The sequence below is a fragment of the Chiroxiphia lanceolata genome, chromosome 4 (genome assembly GCF_009829145.1).
Source record: "Chiroxiphia lanceolata isolate bChiLan1 chromosome 4, bChiLan1.pri, whole genome shotgun sequence".
NCBI classification, from domain to species: domain Eukaryota; kingdom Metazoa; phylum Chordata; class Aves; order Passeriformes; family Pipridae; genus Chiroxiphia; species Chiroxiphia lanceolata.
The window spans coordinates 72,595,284-72,614,670 of NC_045640.1; the positions used below are offsets into that span (position 1 = coordinate 72,595,284).

General features: G+C 40.5%; 2 long non-coding RNA genes across 2 annotated transcripts in view; both read right to left on the minus strand.

Moving 5' to 3' along the window:
- Positions 1–4,301, minus strand: part of LOC116785352 — a 58,929-nt gene extending 54,628 nt beyond the window's left edge. The window contains exon 1 of the long non-coding RNA XR_004356494.1: positions 979–4,301. This is a non-coding gene — a long non-coding RNA (uncharacterized LOC116785352). The remainder of the gene's footprint in view (positions 1–978) is intronic.
- A 7,073-nt stretch (positions 4,302–11,374) lies between these two features.
- On the minus strand, positions 11,375–19,338 carry LOC116785357. Its single transcript, XR_004356502.1, has 4 exons — positions 19,245–19,338; positions 16,851–17,099; positions 12,990–13,128; positions 11,375–11,465 (listed from the first exon to the last, which is right to left on the minus strand). It is a non-coding gene; the product is annotated as an uncharacterized LOC116785357 (long non-coding RNA).
- Positions 19,339–19,387: the final 49 nt, after the last annotated feature.

Consider the following 19,387-nt stretch of genomic DNA (forward strand, 5'->3'; position numbering starts at 1 on the left):
AGAACTGAAGAGAGACAATCACAGCTGCCCTGGAGAATAAGATTCATGCTCTGCAACAGATCTTTCATGTGATGCTAAATTACACATCAAGGGAAAAAAAATCAAAAAAGACAACTGTTTGTGTGCTTCTCATCCTCTGGGAGCCTGATTCCCAATCTGACTGACAGATCCTCAAAATGCCTCTCAAGAGCTTAGGGAACTGCTAAGACCTGCTCTCCTGCCTTCCTGCATAACACAAGCCACGGAATTTCAACCAGGCATTTCAGTATCCAGATAGAACACAATCTAACTGAACTAACAAAATCCAACATTTCTGAACCTATAACAGCCCTCACCTTGGAGGTGCAATCAGATTGGCTATTCAGAAAATTAGGTAGGAAAGATCGTGCTAAGCAACGCATACAATTTTACATTTGTGTTTCTGGAACTTCTTATTTCTTATTGAGCTCTTGAGAATATGTAAGATATGAGCAGACAAATACGTTATCTTCTGCCTCTTTTCCCACTATGCAACATGAAAAAAATAACAATAGCAACACTCTCATGAACTGTACAAAACAGGAGATTCATAAACTATTGTCTATGCTTAAATCATGAGGGAATGAAACACAAAGACAAAAGAGTCATCCAGTCAGTATCATTATTAGATTTAAAAAAAGCAAACACTTCAGACCTGAGTGTTAAGCAGTGCTGTTTGGGAATGCTCTCCTCGCTTTCCTAATTGCTTCCCCATTGGGAGGAGGGTGGAATGCATGTGTTGATTTGACTAAAATTTCCTTCTAAAAGGGCTGTTTAACTTCTAAGCAACACTGAAACACAAATAACCTCACTCAGTTTACATACAAACTACCCTGACAAGCCCGACGCCTTCCCTTGGCAGTAGCTGAAGCAGCACAGCCTGTGTTTGAAGCACTGTCCTGCTCCTTGGGCTGCTCAGACACTTCACATGCTGCACTAAATGAGGGTATGATTACTTACAATCAAATTGGGGAGAAAATTCAGTAAATTTTAAGTCTTTAAATGTCCATTACCAACTTCCTTCGTAACATTTTGCTTCAGTGAAGTACTTCAATATTGATGACAGCGATGGGAATTGGTGGTGTTTGTTATTCACCTTCTTTTAGTTGTTCTGTGAAGTGAAAAAAGTTTCCATCTAGAAGCTGAATCTGATTACATTTTGGTTTTACTTCTGGTAGATTTCTAACTGAAAATGCATGCTCCTTTTTAATTACTCCATTCAGGGACCCTAACTCTGCAGAGAAGCTCATGCTTTTTATGTAATTACTTTTAAAGGTTTTTTCCATCACAGCATGGCTGTCTCTTTAGATCACTTACTGTGTTTCTTTTCCTCTCTTAGCTTTTGTTGATGATAAGTCAGCTTTAGGTAGTGAATGCTGTAGGACTGTCTGTTCCTGGGGAATCCCCTCTGCAATGAGAACTAAACAGCTTTACATGCTTCCTCCCAGGGGGATCTGTGCAACACAGAAAGGGTTACCAGCTTGATGTGCAGGTAAAGTGCCTCTCCGTCCTTCCAACTGTTGCTCATAGCTGTGTGTTCACAGGCAGGAGAGTCAAATCCCTACCGAGAGCATTCCCTAAACAACACAAGTGTAGCAAAAACTTGGACAATTCTCTGGTGCATTAGCTGCAACGGTTACTCAGGAACCATCTTATTCAATATTTAATGCTAAGGTTCTTTTAGCAGCTTGTTCAATTACGGGATGAAAGAAAGAAAGGAATAAAAAAAAAGGAAGGAAAAAAAATCCCCAGCATAGATACAATTAGCCCAGAGTTCCCATCACCACCACCATTCATCACCAGCATTGAGAAATCAAAGCTCTTTATTCCTTTCCACTCATTCCACTCATGTTTAACACTTCTATGTTAAATGCAGTGGGTTCAAAAGGAGTGATTGAGAAACACTTTTTCCTCAAGTAGCCCAACGATTTGAGTGCTGTTCTGAGTGGAACCAACTCTCTTTTGCCTTAGCTAAGCTACACACAGGCACTAAACCAACACACTCAGTGAGGCAGGAAAAAAGCCTTGCTCTTTCTCTGCAGATTATGAAAACAAAAGTATAGAGAAAGGGCTTAGCTACGTAGTCCAGGAAAGGCTGTTGATCCATCAACATGGAAGGGGATGTGTCTGTGCTGCTCTCACAGAGACCATGGCACTCACAGCCTTTACGTTCCTCCAGAGAAGGCTCTTCAAAATGTGAGCTAATAAGGCGCTATGTTTATGTGTGGTGCCACAGGAGTGTTTGTCACCTGTGGGCTTGATCACCCCTGTGAGCTAGGAATGATGCATTATGCACCTCTGAAGGATGCAGGTAAGGTTTCCTCAGCAGAGCTCTGGAAAGGAGCAGCTGCCATTGTCACTGTGTATCATCCGCCTTAACAAATACAAGGGAAACACTGCCAGGATTAATCCCTCTCCCGACTGTCATAACACGTACAATGAGGCTTCTCCTTGAGCAGCTTTTGCTACTTATCTCTATTTTTTGCTGCAGAAGCCAAGTCTACGCAGGCAGGGGATCATGTGCAAGAATGAATGGGCTCTGATTTATGTGGATCATATCAGACAACCTTTCAGAGGCTCCTTCTGGGTCCCCGTGCTCCATTAGTCTGCAAATGCCACATAAAGGTATTTAAATCAACAGTGAGGACAGTGGGGATTAACAAGCAGAGGAACACACAGCTACCAGAGCAGTCACTGCAGTCATGGTAGATACTGCACACCCTGTCTCCACTGGCCCTCTCTTAACAGTGGTTGGGAAGTGTTCAAGCACACCTATTTGGGATGGGAGCTGTGGATGCCAAGTGGACCTGCCGTGCTCACAACTTTGACAGCTTTGAGGCCATCGACACCCACAGCAGGACCTGGAGGCCTCAGCTCCAAGACCACCCACACAGCCTCTGCAGCACCAGGCTCAGGAGGAAGGGGCACAAGCTGGGACACACCAGACTCGCAGCTTCTCCCATTCCCTGTTCTCTCTTTATGCCTCTCCCATGTCCCTCTCTGAGAAGCCCTTTTTGGGCTGTCTGCACCTCCTGTCTGACCCTGCTGGAGGATGTTTCAACTCACTGACCTGACAAAAGCTCTGCAGCAATAGAGAAGAAAAACAAAAAAGTAAGAAAAGAAATAAAAAGCAGGAAAAAAAAGCAGCTATCTCCTGCTTCACGGGTGAGCAGCCCATCCTGAACAAATCACAGCAAAATTGCAATGCTTAGAAACTTCATCCCCTGCTCCCCCAGCTCTCCTTCCCTCACAAGCACAGCGTGACTCCCCAGCTTGCCCTCCACAGCTGTGCCCTGTGCAGCTCCAGGGTTCTCTCTCTCCACGGGTGGCAGCTCTCCAGCCTGCATGGGGCAGCTCCTGATTTTTAGTAGTTCCTGGTGGGTTTGGTTTGCAGTGTGGTTCCCTGCTTGTGCTTTTATTTCTGCTGTCTCAGAGCGCCGCTACTCTCCCTTGTTCCTGCTGGCTACAGCATCGTCTTTCTTCCTATTTTTGCAATATGAAAATAAAAGCTCTTCCAGCAATGTTACAACAAAAGGCTTGTAGCAATATTTATAGATTTATAGAGTGAAATGGCTGTTATGCCTCTAGGTTAAGATCCAGGGTACTACTTACTGTTTGGGTTTCTGTGTTCCCGCTGACCCACCCAAATCCTCGCTAGTAGGGATAGAAAGCAAGTTATGATTAAAAGCATATTGGAGTGGGTAAAGTGGGCATCTGCTGGGCACTGAAGGTCCCATCACTGTCCACCACCAACCTGCCCACCCCCAGCCCAACTCAGCCAACAGCAGGAACACTCATGTTGATTTTATTTCCAGGCATGAGGCTTGCAATTGTTAACTACTCTCACTAACTGATTAGACACTGAGCAGTTCCAAAAATACCAGTCTGGGGGTGATAACTTTCTGTAATGTAAAATCTGACATCTTAGAAAAGAAAATGATGCCTGGACACATGCAGGCATTTCATAGCTTTTAAATATTAGCAACAATTATTTCTGCTTCACTTCTTACACTTTTTGCAAGTTTTAATTATTTAGAGTTCAGCTCATTCAAAGATTTATTTTACTTTATTTTTGATATTTCCTTTTTAACTGTCACACCTTCTTTGTCACAGCTTTCGACATGCTGCAACTTCTAACTTACTGAGAATGCATCAAGGGACTTGGTGCTGGTACCAATACACAGATTTACTCACCCCATAGATATTTTGTTACCTTCAAATGCCATTGAGATGCCCTGGTTGCAGTCCTCTTCTCAACCATTGCTCAGGTAACCTGTTCCATTTTTCAAAAACCCAAACCAAAATTAGTTTTACACATTTTTTCAGATCACAGTGAACAAAGGCTGTGACACACAGTTCTTGAGCTCCCTTTCCATTTTCAGACAAGCTAAATTTCTGCTTATTTCACAGTAAACGTTCTACTGGTAGCTGCTTTTCCAGCATTAACCCAACGATTGCACTACCTGATATATGGTATATTGCAATGCATGAGAAGTTCAGTGTTTCAGCTTTGCCACCCTTACATCCTCCTGGATGTTAAAATACGGAAGGGTGAGCCTCTGGCCTCAAGGGCTGGCCTGCTCTTCCTGAAGGTCCATAAATCAGCTGCCAGGACTGAGGCTCAGTGCCAGCAAGACACTGTTATTTATGGACTGGAGACATGTTTCAGGTGCAGGGGGAGTCTGAGAGCAGATGAAGCTGTCCACATAGACAGAACAATTCTGCAGAATGAAGTTGCTTCTGCAGAAGAGCCTTGGGTACTCAAGGACTGTGCAGTCCAGCTCTTAGTCAGGTGTCTGAATACAGATTAAATGGTGCTCACTTTTGCAAATATTGTCTTTGTTCCAAGTTTCTTTACCACCACCACCATCCAGACAACACACTGTCCCCACCAAAACTGCTGCTTGGGTTTGAAGCAACAAAGGGGAGAGATACTCCCAAACAATTTTTGATTAAAACAGAACATAACACCAACTTACATTAAAATATAATTCAGTGCTTGTTTGATATTTTTGTTTTTACTCTAGTGGAAAGGCAAACATAATCTTCCACAGACTGTCGTTCCCCCAAAAAAGTGTATAACAATGTGCACCGACAGCAAATGCTGTATTTAAATATTCAACACAGCCGTGCTTGCGGAGACCTGACAGAGAAAAATCCCCTGCTCTCTCTTCCTCCTCATTCAACAAATCAGGCAGAGGATTTTGAACATAAATTCAGAAAGTATTTTCATAAACAGAATATTTCAGCAGTTAAGACTGTGGTTTTAAGCAGTTCTGACTCTTCACAGATTCTCTTCCTATGCCTTGGTGGAAACAAATCAAACTCTTAAGCTGCTGCAATAATCTCTAAGAGTCAAAACAGATGGAAAAAATAATGGGATAAGGTACCTTATGAGTAAGATTTTGGCAGCACAAACCTAATGCCTCTGTTCTTTACCTAAATGTTTAGACTTGCAGCTGCCAAAACCAAAATAAAATTGTGTGTTTTTTTTTTTTTTTAAATATGTGGTGCATTTTATATATGCCATACTTCACATATTAAAAAGAAATTGCTCAGGGAAAAATTACTCCAAGAAGCAAAGTAATTCAATATTATTCACTAGATTTTGCAATAGAGCCCTAGAAAGAAAGAAGCCCATACATACACACAGAAACATTGCAGTCCTTCAACGTCTGCAGCCACAGATCCAGGAGCCTCATGCAGAGGGTCGTGAAGGGAAGGTGATGCTGTGCTCCCCGAGTTGCTCCCATCCATACTCGGTGCTGGGATGAGCTCATGGGGATCCCACAAGGCCAGGGAAGATGCACTGTCTCCCTTCTGGATGGAAGAGAAAGTCAGACAGGATTATGGTGGGAACGACTGCATTGATCAGGCATGGGGCTGTTGAAAGGAGCCCTGGAGCAGCACCAGTTTTTACTCCTTTTATTACCTTGTCCCCTTCCCATGTTCACCCCTTGTCTCCCCATTACATAGCTTACCCTGTGTTCTCTTACCCCAGTGGCCCTAGTTTTGCTGTCCTAATTCCCCTTTTTTTGGTGTTTACTGTACTTCTTTCTTGATCATCCACCATAGCAATTTCCAAACTCCTAATTTTTTAATTTATGAGATTTGCCCATTTCTCACACAGTTGTCTTGTTATTGCAGCCATAAACCAGGGTTAGCCTGGGCAGCCTGGGCATGACTTTCTCTTTGATTTCTAGATGGTTCAACAATTTCTTTTATTTCTATTCTCTTTGTGCAACTACATGACCAGGGTAGGCCACTCACTTGGGCACTATTTGCTTTGGATACTGGCAGTTTCTTAACACTGAGGTCCCAAAGCACACATTCAGGACAGGCCCTTTGTGTGCCTCGACACAGGCACAGCTCATCCTTTGCCACTTATGGGTTTTTTAGGTTTTTCACAAACAGCCAAGCAATTTTGCCAAGGAAGAGGTATTTTCTCAACATTCACTCTGCTGCAGTACAGGCAAACTCAGCCCTCACAAGCTGCCTCTGGAACAACTTCAGTCATTGAAACCATTTTTAGTTTTATAGGAGGCCCAATAATGTGTCTGCAAGGACTTTTCCAGCAGAGAATCTGAGAAGAAATAGGTACAGCTATCAAAATTCAAATTTAAATACATCAAAAACAACCTGCACCCTTCTGAGTTTTCTTGACTGACAGAGAATTATCCTCCTTTACTAGAAAACCACATCATTTTTGGAATTGAACCACTCCATGAAAAACAACTGAGAGCACACTTTAAAAAACCTCCAGAACAGGGCTTTTATGCATTTGTATAACTCTAATGTGTATTATAAACTTGCTGTGAGATATATCAACTGGTTGAAGGAAATAAAACTAAAAAATTGCAAAGCCTATACCCAAGGATCCCTGTGCAACCTGAGTCCTGCAGACTTCAATTCTTGCAGAATGCTTAAAGATATGCAGCTAATGCCTAGAAAGAAATACATTTTCGGGAACCTACTTTGACTAAGAAGGGTGAAAAAAAGAAATTAGAATTAGGGAAATCACAGCCCATATTGGTGTATAAGTAAGAATGTGCACATATGTTTGCATGTAGAATCATGCAGCTTAAAAGCACACACAGCTTTGGGGGTTTTTGGTTACTTGGTTTTAATCTGTTCCAAGTCATGATCCTCAAATTGAGTTTTCCGTAATTGGTTTTAGCTGAGCTATAATGCATTGAATTCAGAAACCTTAAATCTTCATCATCTTATGTTGTTTTTTGGAGATTTTATCTCATGCTAGTAACAAGTGCAAGACTTGAGCTAAATATTTACTATCAGGAAAAATGCAGTGCTTTCTTTTTTGAAACAGAGCAGCTACAACGTCGCCTGTAAATGTTTTTCATTTTTATTTCAGTATTAATAACCACGTTTTAATGACCTCATTCAAGAAACCCACAAGAATCTGGCTGTTCTTTTTCTGCCGTGTTGGTGCCCTTTACATCATTTCCTACTTCTAATAACTAATGATGATAGGTAATTACTTAACAGATGGTAAAAGCTCTTTAATGGCTTTAAAGGACTACTGAGCTCTGCTGTATTTCGGGAGCATTAACTTCTGTGACTTTCCATCTTCCTTGGGTCACTCCAAGTTTGTTCAGCTATCATTAAACATTCAAGGGCTTGGCATTTTTTTTTTTTTTTTTTAATATCCAGAACTGGAGGTTAGTGACATGCTGCTTCAAACCATTGTTATTTCAAATACATTTCTTCTGTGAGGCCACTCTTAACACTGAGAAGCCATCACTCCTCTCTTTTCTCCCCGGCTCTGATCAGCACAGCAGCCTGTGCAGCCCTGGGCGTCTGACCTTTACTTACCAGAGATGCAGCTCTGTCTCTCTCCTGCAGCAACAAACTGTCACATTATTAAGAGGAGGCTGGGCGGGGGGGGGGGGAGGAAGTCAAACCTCAAAGCTAAGAGGGTTGGTCTTGTTAATGTCCTACACTGCATTGACATCACCTCCCGAGTAACACAGGCAGGAGAAAGTCCACTTCAAGGGGGGAAAAGTGAGGAGTGAAATTCACAGTTTAACACAAACGCAGTTAGTGACCCTCTTTATCCTTCTCTTGCACTTGGAATAAATTGCACTTCGTCCTAATTAGTCAAAGTACACCATATGCCATCCACAATTCTGCCACTGTTCTTCCAGTTCTAACAGTTGCTTCTCTGGGTCTGTATGTAAATATGAGGAGCTGTGGCAAAAGACACAAAACTGACTGAAAAAAATTTACTGCATCATGAATTAGCAAAGAGTATGTCTAGAAACAAATTATTCAGTTTTATGATTGCTGCTAAAATAAACTCTTGCATTTTGCGTGAGACTATGAAATTGGAAATAATAAACAAAGTCATGATGATTTCTTCAGATTTAAGATCAAACAGCCCTCCTGGTATATAGCTACAGTTACAACTGATTAAGTTGTGCATTTTTCATCTGATGCAAAGAGCTGCACGCAGAGTACTGGACAGACCATACATGAGCTCTGCTTAAGTGTGCCCAGAAGTGTGATTCATTGCTAAAAATAAATGTTTATAACTGATTTGTTACTCCAAATAAAATAGGTACATAATATAACAAATGGATCATAAAGCAGAGGTTGTGAAACTTCTATTTGAAGTGAACAATGGAAAGGTTTGGGAGAGGCTGAATTCCTCCCTGCCTCCCTCCTATTTATCATCTCTGTACCTCTGTGAGTATTTACACTAAGGCAGGTGTCCATCTCTGCGTGGGACTCAGTAGCATTGCCATCTCTTAGTGTGTTTGGTCAGTGTTTTCACATTCAAGTAACAGCTCCTGAAGTGAAATAATACACTTATTCTCATAACTAAGAAGTGTGATGTGCTTGTTTTCCTCTGCATAGCTCTGAATCGCTCAGAGCACAGGTATCAACTTCCCATTTGTATCCACCAAACCTGAGTGCCTCCTGCAACATTGCAATTTTGTTTCTGATTGAGAAGAAAATGATAGTTATTTGCCCAATGAAGACCCAAACGTGACCTCAACTTGTATTTTGTTCAATAATCTCCAGTACATTTAGTAAACTGCTGTTCTGAGAGGATTATGTTCAAACACAGAGTGAATACTTATAATCATCACCATAAAAAAATGGACTCGCTAGGTATTAATTTTTGAGGTACTAAGCACTTCTTTTGCAATTCCATTGTCATCTGGCATCATTGTACCATAAATTTAGAGTGTTGCCTGGAAGAGAGCTGTGTTGTTTTGCACCATGACTCCTCATGATTTAGCAAGTCTAAGCAGATACAGCTGATTGTATTAAAGCCATTTGCATTTTCTACTCTTTAGGAAGAGATACAATCTAAAAACTTTTAAAATAGCACTATCTTTGCACAGCTTACTAAATTGTTATGAATAAGCAAAATCCTCGATCATGCTACACTCTAGATTAGCCTGGGCTTTTACATGAGTTTGTAACTGAGAGGGAAAAAAATGAACAGAACAAAGGACAAACCAGCTGTAAGTCTTGGAAGGTTCCACTTGAGAGCGAATGGAATGAGGGATAATCACACGTTTGGAGAGTGTGGTTTGTTCACCTGCGACCTGAACTTTGGATCCTACGATGCCTCCCAAAAACACTCTGGCATTTGGCTCCTGTTTTCCTGAAGATGGATAAAAAACACTACAGAGTCCAGCAGAGTGGTGTGCACTTCAAGCTTCCTAAAACACCACGTTGCTGCTCTTTAGAAGCAGAGGTAAAAAGAGAAGCTGAGGGATCAGCTATTTGTGCTTACAGCCTCCCAGCTGGGATGTTTCTCCCCAGCCTGCCAAACTCTTCTGCTGGTGTTGCCCACTTCACTACCCTCTCAAATCCCTCAGAAAAGCCTCCTTGTGTGAAGGACTGTGTAGCACAGATAGCTAAACTCTTCTCCATGTGGGCTACCATCCAAGCATGGATCTTAAGGGATGAGCCAAGCTTATACTCAGAGCTCGAGGAAGCATCCCTACCTGAAACACAAGGGAAATTTCATGCCTCAAAAACTCTTCCAGAATGCTTTTTTAAACTATTTTTTTTATTATTTTTTAAACAAATCTCAGAAATAAATATTTTTACACTTTTAATATACCAGTGAATCCTGCAAATTCATTAGACTGCATAAATAGTAGTTAGATGTAATATATAGTATTTACTCTTGCAGCCTGAGAAAAGAAATGCAGTCCCTCTTACACATCATATTTTAAAACCTGAAACAGAAAACAGATCCTTTCCCTGCCTGAAAAAAAATACAAGGGATATTGCTGGAAAACTGAGTTTTCTTCTTCAGCAACGAGCTGTACCACACTGCCCCTATTTAGCAGAGCTGACAGGAAACAATGCATTTGTATTAGGAGATGGGTACTTTTGCTATATTTTCTTCTTCCCCAAACCTGGTGTTCTTTGAAGTCCTCCAAAAGGCACTAAAAGCAAGCACTTTGCAGGAGGCTCCCTGAACCTCACAGAATGAAACCCGGGAATGGTCTATTGCCTTAGTTACAGTACATGATTCCCAGTCCCAGCAAGTGCACTGAGCTAATTCACAGCAAACCACAGGCTTGCCATCATCCTCAGAGCGCCAGGTCAGAGCCATTTCTGAGGCAAAGCACAGCCCTGAACCATTTTAGGCTTTCCACCTTTGTTAAAAGCAAAACATATGTAGGAAGGAGAAACAAAGAAGCACCTATGGTTTAATTAAAGGTCGAAAAGCCACAGGTTTCTTTTGATATTTGAACGAATCACAATAGCAAATCATCATTTGATACATTTTTTTTTTAGATTGGTTGCCGTTTCATGGCTCTAGCAGAAAGCATGTACATGAATGTGTTTTTAAGGTTTCTTTATGCCTTTACCGTATTTGTTTGGATTGAAACAATACTGCTAGACTGCTTCCACAGCCTCTGGGTACCCCAGCACACAACTAGCACTACAGCAAAACTCCCTCAGTACTAACACAGGATCTCTGTGAATCTGTATTATAAACAAAATGTATTTTCAGAAGGCAAAATAAGCATACTGATGTTATTAAGCATGACAGCGGGTCAATCTGGGGAGAGGTCAAAAAACTGAGCTGGAAAAAACATCAGTAAATAATACATATTCACATCACCTGTCTGGCTAAAATTGTTTAAAGCACTCCTAGAAGTCATCTTTGAGCCAGTGGTCTAATTTATTCTAGGAAAGATAAGAGAGACGTCAGCACTTCACTGGTAGAACCCCCACTGCATGCTCCAGGATCCTGTCCCCACATCAGGCACATGCTTGAAGCATACTTTGATTTGTTGACACCCATCCAAGGACAACTGGGAAGCAAGAGGAAAGGAGATCTCATCTTAACAAAGAGCTGGTTGCACCTGGGATCTCCAGGTTCAGGGGCCCTCTGGATCTGTCTGGTGCAGAAGTACCCACAGAGATCAGGGAGAATTCCCAGGGATGACCTGCATTTTGAGAAAGAAAGAAGGATCCTGGTGTCTTTATTCTGAGCTTTTTAACTCAGATTGCATTTACTCTATGGAGATTTCTACTAGGAGCAGGTCTGTGTGGACCTGGTCCATTGCTTCAAAATCTTAGTAGAATCATCAGAAATTAGGTCAGGTGGTTTGAGAGATGAGAGTACAGGAATGGCTGGGTTTTATCCTCTGTTTGGAACCTAGAAAGTTCTCATGAGTCGAATAATGCACTGAGTGGATACGGACAAACTCAATAGATCTTATTAAGGTTTTGTCCTAGTGACCACTCATGAGTGTAAAGAAAGGCTGAAATAATGCTGCTGTGGAAGGGTATCTGTCTTGGAGAAAAACATCAAGGAGTGCTGCCAAAGTACTGTGAAAGTTTGCAAATCCAAATGACTCTGAGAGAAGACTTAAAGACTGTGAAATAAACTTCACAGCATTTATTCATCATCCCAATAATCCTCACAAAATAGAAGCTGTGAATCTTCTGCAGACTAGGAGGCCAAGGAGAATAAAAAAAATGTTGATAATAATATCTATGTTTCTTCTGTATTTTTATACTCTTTTTTTTTATTTTTTTTAAACTTGTTTCCACTCTAGTGGAAGGAAAAATAATTAGAAAGAGGAAAAAATTAGATTAAATTAAATCAAGACTGGGTTGTTAGCTAGCAGCTGGGATTCTGATGGTCTGGTGCTTGAATCTACGCGGCGCTTTCGGGAACTCCACACACAGGGCAACCACCATCTGTAGCTCCACAGCTAAAAGAACAGCAGGATTGGAAATAGATGATGTGAAGTAAAGATAACTCACTGTATTATAAGCTTACCCCCTTTTTTTTTCTCTATTTAATTTTCTAGGGCTGAAGTGACCAGTGAAGAGAGAAAAACAGATTGACATTTATTTTGGGTTTGAGTTTTGGGGTTTTTTTCCAGTTAAAACTTTAAACTTTTATAAAATGTACATTATTGTGTCTGTGTCTCTTACAGCACCACCTTGATCCCTGAACTACATACACTTGCATTTACATTTAAAGAAGCGATCTTTTTTTAGTCCTGATGATGTGAAATGACATGCATTTTGGAATTAAATGATAGTTTTCATTTTTAAACACCTGCATGTAGCATTACACCCCACAGTCTTAGCCAGTACAGTTAATATTATTCACCTGATGAAAAGGAAATCCTATTTTTACTGGCAATAACAAAAAAATTTAGACTAGAATAATGTAATATGCATTTTTGAGAATGGTCCCAAATATGGATGAGAATTTCTTACTGTAGTAAAAGGTTTCTAAAACCCCATGACTGAAAGTACTTGGAAAGAATCTGAAAGAATCTTGGAAAGACTGAAAGAATCTTGGAAAAAAGGATCAGGCAATTTTCTTTAAAGCTCAGCACCATTATGAAGTGTGTTTGGGTTTTCTTTAATCCCTGGAAATTCACCTTGTCCTCTAGCAGCTTGGGGATTTTTTCTCTTTATATTAAGTAAGGATAGATTTTGTTACTTACACGGAATGGCTGTGGGAAAAAAAAATCCTGCTTAATTCTTCACAGCAGATCTTTGAGTGCAAACTTGCATCGAGTCACTCTGCATTGCTCCGAGAAATGGGTGCAGCTCACAGGCCCGGGCTCTGCTCCAGACAGATATCTCAAGCAGATAAAGATGAATCTTATTAAGCTAAATCTCTTCATTTCCACCCTTAGACTTCAGTACAGGTCGAATGTGATTTCAGGAAAGATCATATCTGAGCTTTGGACTTTCAAAGAACCGAGAAAAGCACAGGTGTCACTTCAAACATCGCTTTTATCTGGGAATACAAACTGCGGCCCACGCTACTGTGTGAGCAGAGGAAGGGGCACAGGGACACGCCTCTGGAAACAGTTGACTGTTCCAGTCAAAACAGTTGAGAATTTAGACTTCCACGCAGCTGAAAACAATAATATCATTTGCCCAGCGGGTGCTCAATTTTCTTTGAGCAACGTTATTGTTCCTTAGCTTCTCTAAGGTTTGATTCAGGAAAATGAACTACTGTGTGGCTGACAGATGTTTGAGTGAAATCATGTATCATGATCTGGGGAAACTGATAGGTAACATTCTTCTCCCATTTTAAATTCTTTTTCATCATCAAAAATGCATCTTGCTCAAACTGAATGTACCGTATCATCTTGTAGATATGCAAGTAAAATTCACATTTGGATTAAAATTACATCTATTTAGCTTGCATGCAGAAGCATGAAGCATGAAGCATAAATCTTAGTAGCTTTAGATTGTAAAAGAAAGAGGGAGCAGAATGAGAAGTGCAAAAATCATTGTATAAGTAGATATATATGCAGTACAGGTGCATTCTGGCTGACCTGGAGATTGGAGTGGACAAGAACATGTGGTCAAAGCCTGAAATAATAATTATTAATCATTATCAAGTTACCACTTTAAACCAATACAGCAACAAGTAAGTAGTTTCATAACAGCACACAAAAATAATTACCCTCACACATTTTCTATCCAGAGAAAATGTACTTTACATATCATGAAAAAATTGGTTCTTTCAGACTGCAACATGGTTTTGGTAATGCAAGGCTCACAGAACTTAGATAATATTGAGCATAAGCTTCCAGCATTTTACTATCCTCTGAACTCAACTAGAAATCTGAAAATATTGGTTTGCCAATTACCAGGCAGTGCATTTCCCCCGACTGCTCACAGAATAAATGTCACAAAAATATATCTGTTCTGAATGTTTCTTACTGGAGCATCACTTAAACACTTACAGAAAGGGAGAACAAAAAACCTTTGAATTATAAACAAAAGAATTTAAATAATCACAATCAAGACTTAAAAAACCACTGTGCTTGCAAATAAGCACAAAATATTTCTACAGACCCAGGAATTCAGATGATAACAGTGCTCAGAAATGTTCTGCCAGAGGGCTCTGTTTTTCCCATCAAGAAGTTTTGATACATCAGCAGCCATATGCTTTAATTTACTGGCTTATGCTAATTTCGGTGACATTCTGCTTCTGATGAGAAAAATCTAAGTGATCTAAAAATCCATGTGATGCTTCAAAATGAGTTTTCACTGAAGATGTATAATACATATGTGAAAACAGATTTTGATTTTGTCAAAACTTTTCCAGCAATAAAATAACGAATTGTAAATTTTGTACTACAGGAAAATAAGTAGGAGCCACGAAAGGAGAAGAATAAATTGTCACTGAAGGAGAACTGGGACTTCCAAATTTTTGAAAATTAAATCAAAAATGTGAACATCTTGAAAATGTGTTGCAGACACTCGAGTTACTGATTAACAGACTAGCTTTTTGGACTTACTCCATTAAAACAATGGTGATTACAGAGTACTTTGAAATTTTGCTTTCATGTAAACTGGAGACATTAAAATAGATGTGTTCACATACAGGATACTACAAAATAATGAGATTAGATTGTATTTACAAGAGTGCTACAGAATATTTGGATTGGTATTAGGAAAACATTTGGGGAAATTTCAAAAACAAGCTAATCCACCGGGGATGCAGGACTTTCTGGCTCCAAATTTTAGTGCAGGTATTGACAGTCTGTTTTGTAAGTGAATGTCATGGCCATGTCATCAGTAACAAGTTTCCAACCCAGTTCCAAGGAAAGACTCATGGACTTGAACAGATCTACGTTTCTGATCCTGTTTTTGAACCTGTGGAGTCTTTCAATTTACGGCTTCCAGCAAACTGGATGCTGTTTAAAGCAACTTTTGCTATCAAAATTTTTGAGAATGAAAAAGGGAAATTGTACTTTGACCCTGATTTATGAAATAACTTGCATTTCTTTCAATCCGTAAAGTGTGCATTCATTTTTGTCTTACAGAAAAAGCCAATTATGACATTTTTACAGGTATGTTCTTTCCAATGAGATTCAGCTACTGCCATCTATTGATATATGCTGTGAAGGGTCACTCTGAAAGTGCTCATCTTCACTGCACCTTTTCTAAGAACACTGTAAATTATCAGGGGTGAGAAAAGGACACAGAAAGAATGGTTCTCCTTCCCAGTGGTGAAAAAGAGGAATTAGAAAAGGGAAGAAAATATAGGAGTAAGTGTGAGGGTGGGGTAAATGTATAAGCAGCTTTTGTTTCACAGGTAAATCTTCTAACACGAGGGCAATATTCAGATGTATAGGGGTGATCTGTCAGCAAAAGACTTTTATCTAAAAACCAGTCTGAGATGTGTAGTTGTGTTATCCTCATTAGCTCACATTAAGGTGAGCTGGCCAACATTCCTCTTTTTAACATCAGCCCAATCTCACTGGACATGCTCATTCTCCAAGCCTTTGGAAAAGAGCCTGGTTCCAACCATCTGAGAAGGAAAGCACTGACCTGAATTAATTACCTGAAATCAAGACAGTTTTTTAAAGGAACGAGACCAAAGGAGGAGGTGCACTGAATTGGAATAAGAAGTGAGTTGTGACTTGCAGCAAAGCCCTGACTCTGTGATAGGGAGCAAAGTGCGAATCTGAGGGAACTGCAACTGTGGTTGAGGAAAGCGGCTCAGGCAGAGTGACCTCATGGGAGTGGAGGAGAAAACAGGGAAGGGGCTGAGGTAGAATTTAGCAATTTCTTGTTATTGCATATCACAGCAAAACACTGCCATCCCACAACCCTTCTATTGGTTTCTCTTGCACTGAGCAGCAAACACAGTCATTATCTCCTCCAGCCTCAGACCCAAGGTCTGACAGCTGTATGACACACCTGAGGGCTTTCTCAATGTTATGGCTCTCCCTTTCTCAAATGAACAACAAGGTTATTGTCAGGCTTTCTTGAACATTTCTTCTCTCACTGCCTCTTTTGTCTTTAGTTGATCATACAAAAATAGGAATTTGTTCCTTCTGAAAACAAGCTTAGCTTGCCTATACAGGAATCGTCTTTTTTAATTTGTTTTCATCTGAGATACAAAATATCCACTGCACACCTCCTGCATTTTGTCAGCATCTCACTAATTACTTAAACAAGACAGTTTTCTTCTTTTTTTCCTTCTTTTTTTTTTTTTTTTTTATATGAGACATATCAGGGAGAGGGAAATTCTGTCTTTGGTTACTCATTTCATTTATTCAAATTACAGCTTTCCAATCCAATACTGCAGAAGAAGTGCTCCAGGGTAAATTTGGAAGTCTGTTTCATTATGATCCCCTAAGTATAATGCAATTAGAATCATGCCCTGAATGACTAACAGTTTAGAAGCAATTATTTTATGACTAGGTGAATTTCTACCTCACAACAAATATTTCTCACGTTTTTGTGTGCTAGTCTTTTCAGTTGGTGCTAAGAAGATTAGAGAGATTAAATAAGCATTTAGAATCATGAAAGGAAAACCAGAGCAATCTTACTCTTGTTAGAGGAAGCTGAACTGGGGAAGTGGAGGACTCGAGCCAGGTGAGTGCCCTACAGCACGAGCTGGAAGGTGATGGAGGCCTGAAGACTCCCCGTGTCCACTGGATCAGGCTCTTCAGAGATTGTTGATCCTGTTATCCATGGTCAGGCTCTCTGGGATGAATGTAAGGCAGGAGGCTCATGGCAGAAAGGTGGATGCACGCAACACCCTCACGGTGCAGTCCAGCACAGGAGCTTGATGGACACTGAGAAAACAGAAGGGAATTCGCATTAACAACCAGCTTGCTGCTCTATTAGAGATGCTGAAACACATGGATATCCTACCCTGTGCCAGGACTGGTCCTCAGGGAATTACAATTACCTGTTCTCTGCTAGGAATACATGAGTCATACATATCATTACCCAGTTTGACTATGTTTTTATCTGCTCTGTTGTAGTACTTTGACAACATGGGTTGTCCAGAGCTGTCATTTTTGCCAGCACCTCCTGCTGCTTTCTCAGGCACATGAAAAGCTCTGTGGCGATGCCTGTGCTGCACACCTGGCCCACTACCATTAAAAAATCCATCCCTCACATCAAAACCATGGATGGAATTATGCATATCATTCCCAAATCTTGTGGCTCGCACTAACTCCATAAAAACACCAATCTGTGGAATTCAGGGAGTGGTGCTCAGAGCCTGAGTCCTGAAATCAAGCCTTGAGTCTCTGCTGAGATTTCTGACTTCCAGGTAGGAATGAACAACAAGCTGAGCCAGCGATCAGCAAGCTGTTCTCAGAGCCTCTGCCTGAGTTATGGTTCCCAAAGCTCCTGGGTTTCCTTGTGTGAAATATATAAATAAAAATAAATAAGTGCATTATTGCTAGTTGCTTCTTCCTTAAAACGCTATGCAAGAACAGTAACTATTTTCCAGTTGAAAATGGAGCTCCACACTTTTGGAATGGCACTGCCATTTTAAGGATTGCAAGCTCACCAGAGGCACGTTCCTCCTTTCATTACTACCCTATTTCCCTTTCAAAACAAAAGTTACACTAGTTACTATTGTAACAGCCTGTATATAATCTGCTGAGAATAAATACCCATGTAATGAGCCTGAAATGATATGGTAATTTCTTAATTCAAAATAATTACATGGCTATTTGTGCCCTCTAAAATAAAGTATTACTTACTCAGCCCAAACAAATTGCTGTTTGCCCAGGTTTTGAACTCTGGTAAACAGTAGCAGAGCAGTCATCTGCATATAGAATCCTGAGACAATTTTATGTCAGATGTTTACTTACACAGAAACAGAAACAAATATTTGTCAAGGCAACAAGCAGATTTTAGTACAACCAGGGGAAAACCAGCAGAAAGCCCTTGGAAATAGGACTGAAAACATGTTCAAGACAGAGTGCTACAAGGGCACCAGCTGGCTCAAAGTCACCAAGGTGCCCTCTAAAACGTCTCACAAGCTTGAAAATGTTAGATAAGAGGATGAGAATTGTTTAGTTTATTTTGGCTTGGCATTTGTGTCTGAGTTGAGTGCCTACATCCCTGTGCTGCCTGGAAATACAGATAGGACAGCCACCACATGAATGCAGACTGGAAGGAAGGAAAGGAGGAGTGAGGGCAGACAGACCTTCAAGCCATTGATTCCAGCCAGCTTTCCTCAAGTCAAAAAACCAGCTTCCACTGGCTTTGAAGAAGGCTGAGGAGGCCTAGGTTTCAGAGCACTGATGGAATATTTAAAAATCATCTCACTCTGAGCAGCAGTAGAAGGCTTTCCACTGATGTGAATAATGTGAGCTTGGAGCCATGGGTGCTCATGACCACTGACTTCTCAAAGATAATTCTCTGCTCTCTCAGACTGGAAAAAGGACTGTTAAGGAAGGGCTTGGAATTGGACTGATGCTGTTTTGTGGATAAAGGCAGAGTCCTTCAACACCCAGGGTGGAGATCAAGTACCTCACAGACACCCATTGAGTGAACCATGAGTGGACTAAATTGAGTGCACTACTTTTCATCCCAGATGATTAAATATTTGAGCCTCGAATGCAAATTAAATTCACACTTGATTTTATACTCCTGTATTACACAGTTACTCCTCCTCTATTTCCCTTGTCACTTAAACACATTGGATTGAGTTTTATACCTGCATTTATATTTTTGGAGACTTTGCTAAAAGACGTGGACCTATATGCAAGATCTGCATGCAGGTTCCTACTTCCAGGAAAAAAAAATAGTGAAATCACCTGAAATCTGGTCTATCCCGATTAAGTATGCCTTGGGTGAGAAATAAAACTCAAATTTTTCCACTTAAAAAATAGGCATTTTGAAGAAGCTGGATTTTCAGAGGCTCACAGATCACAAAGAAATAATACAGGCTGTTTTTACAGATGTTTTAAACCTACGGCATGGTGATCCAAAAGGTATGATGAATCATGCAGAACCACTGCTTTGCTTCCAGAAGCATCTTGGGTCTGCTAACAAGTCACCTGCTGTTCTAAGCCTGTAAGAAAGAAAATTATTGCATATTTTCTGCTAACATATATGC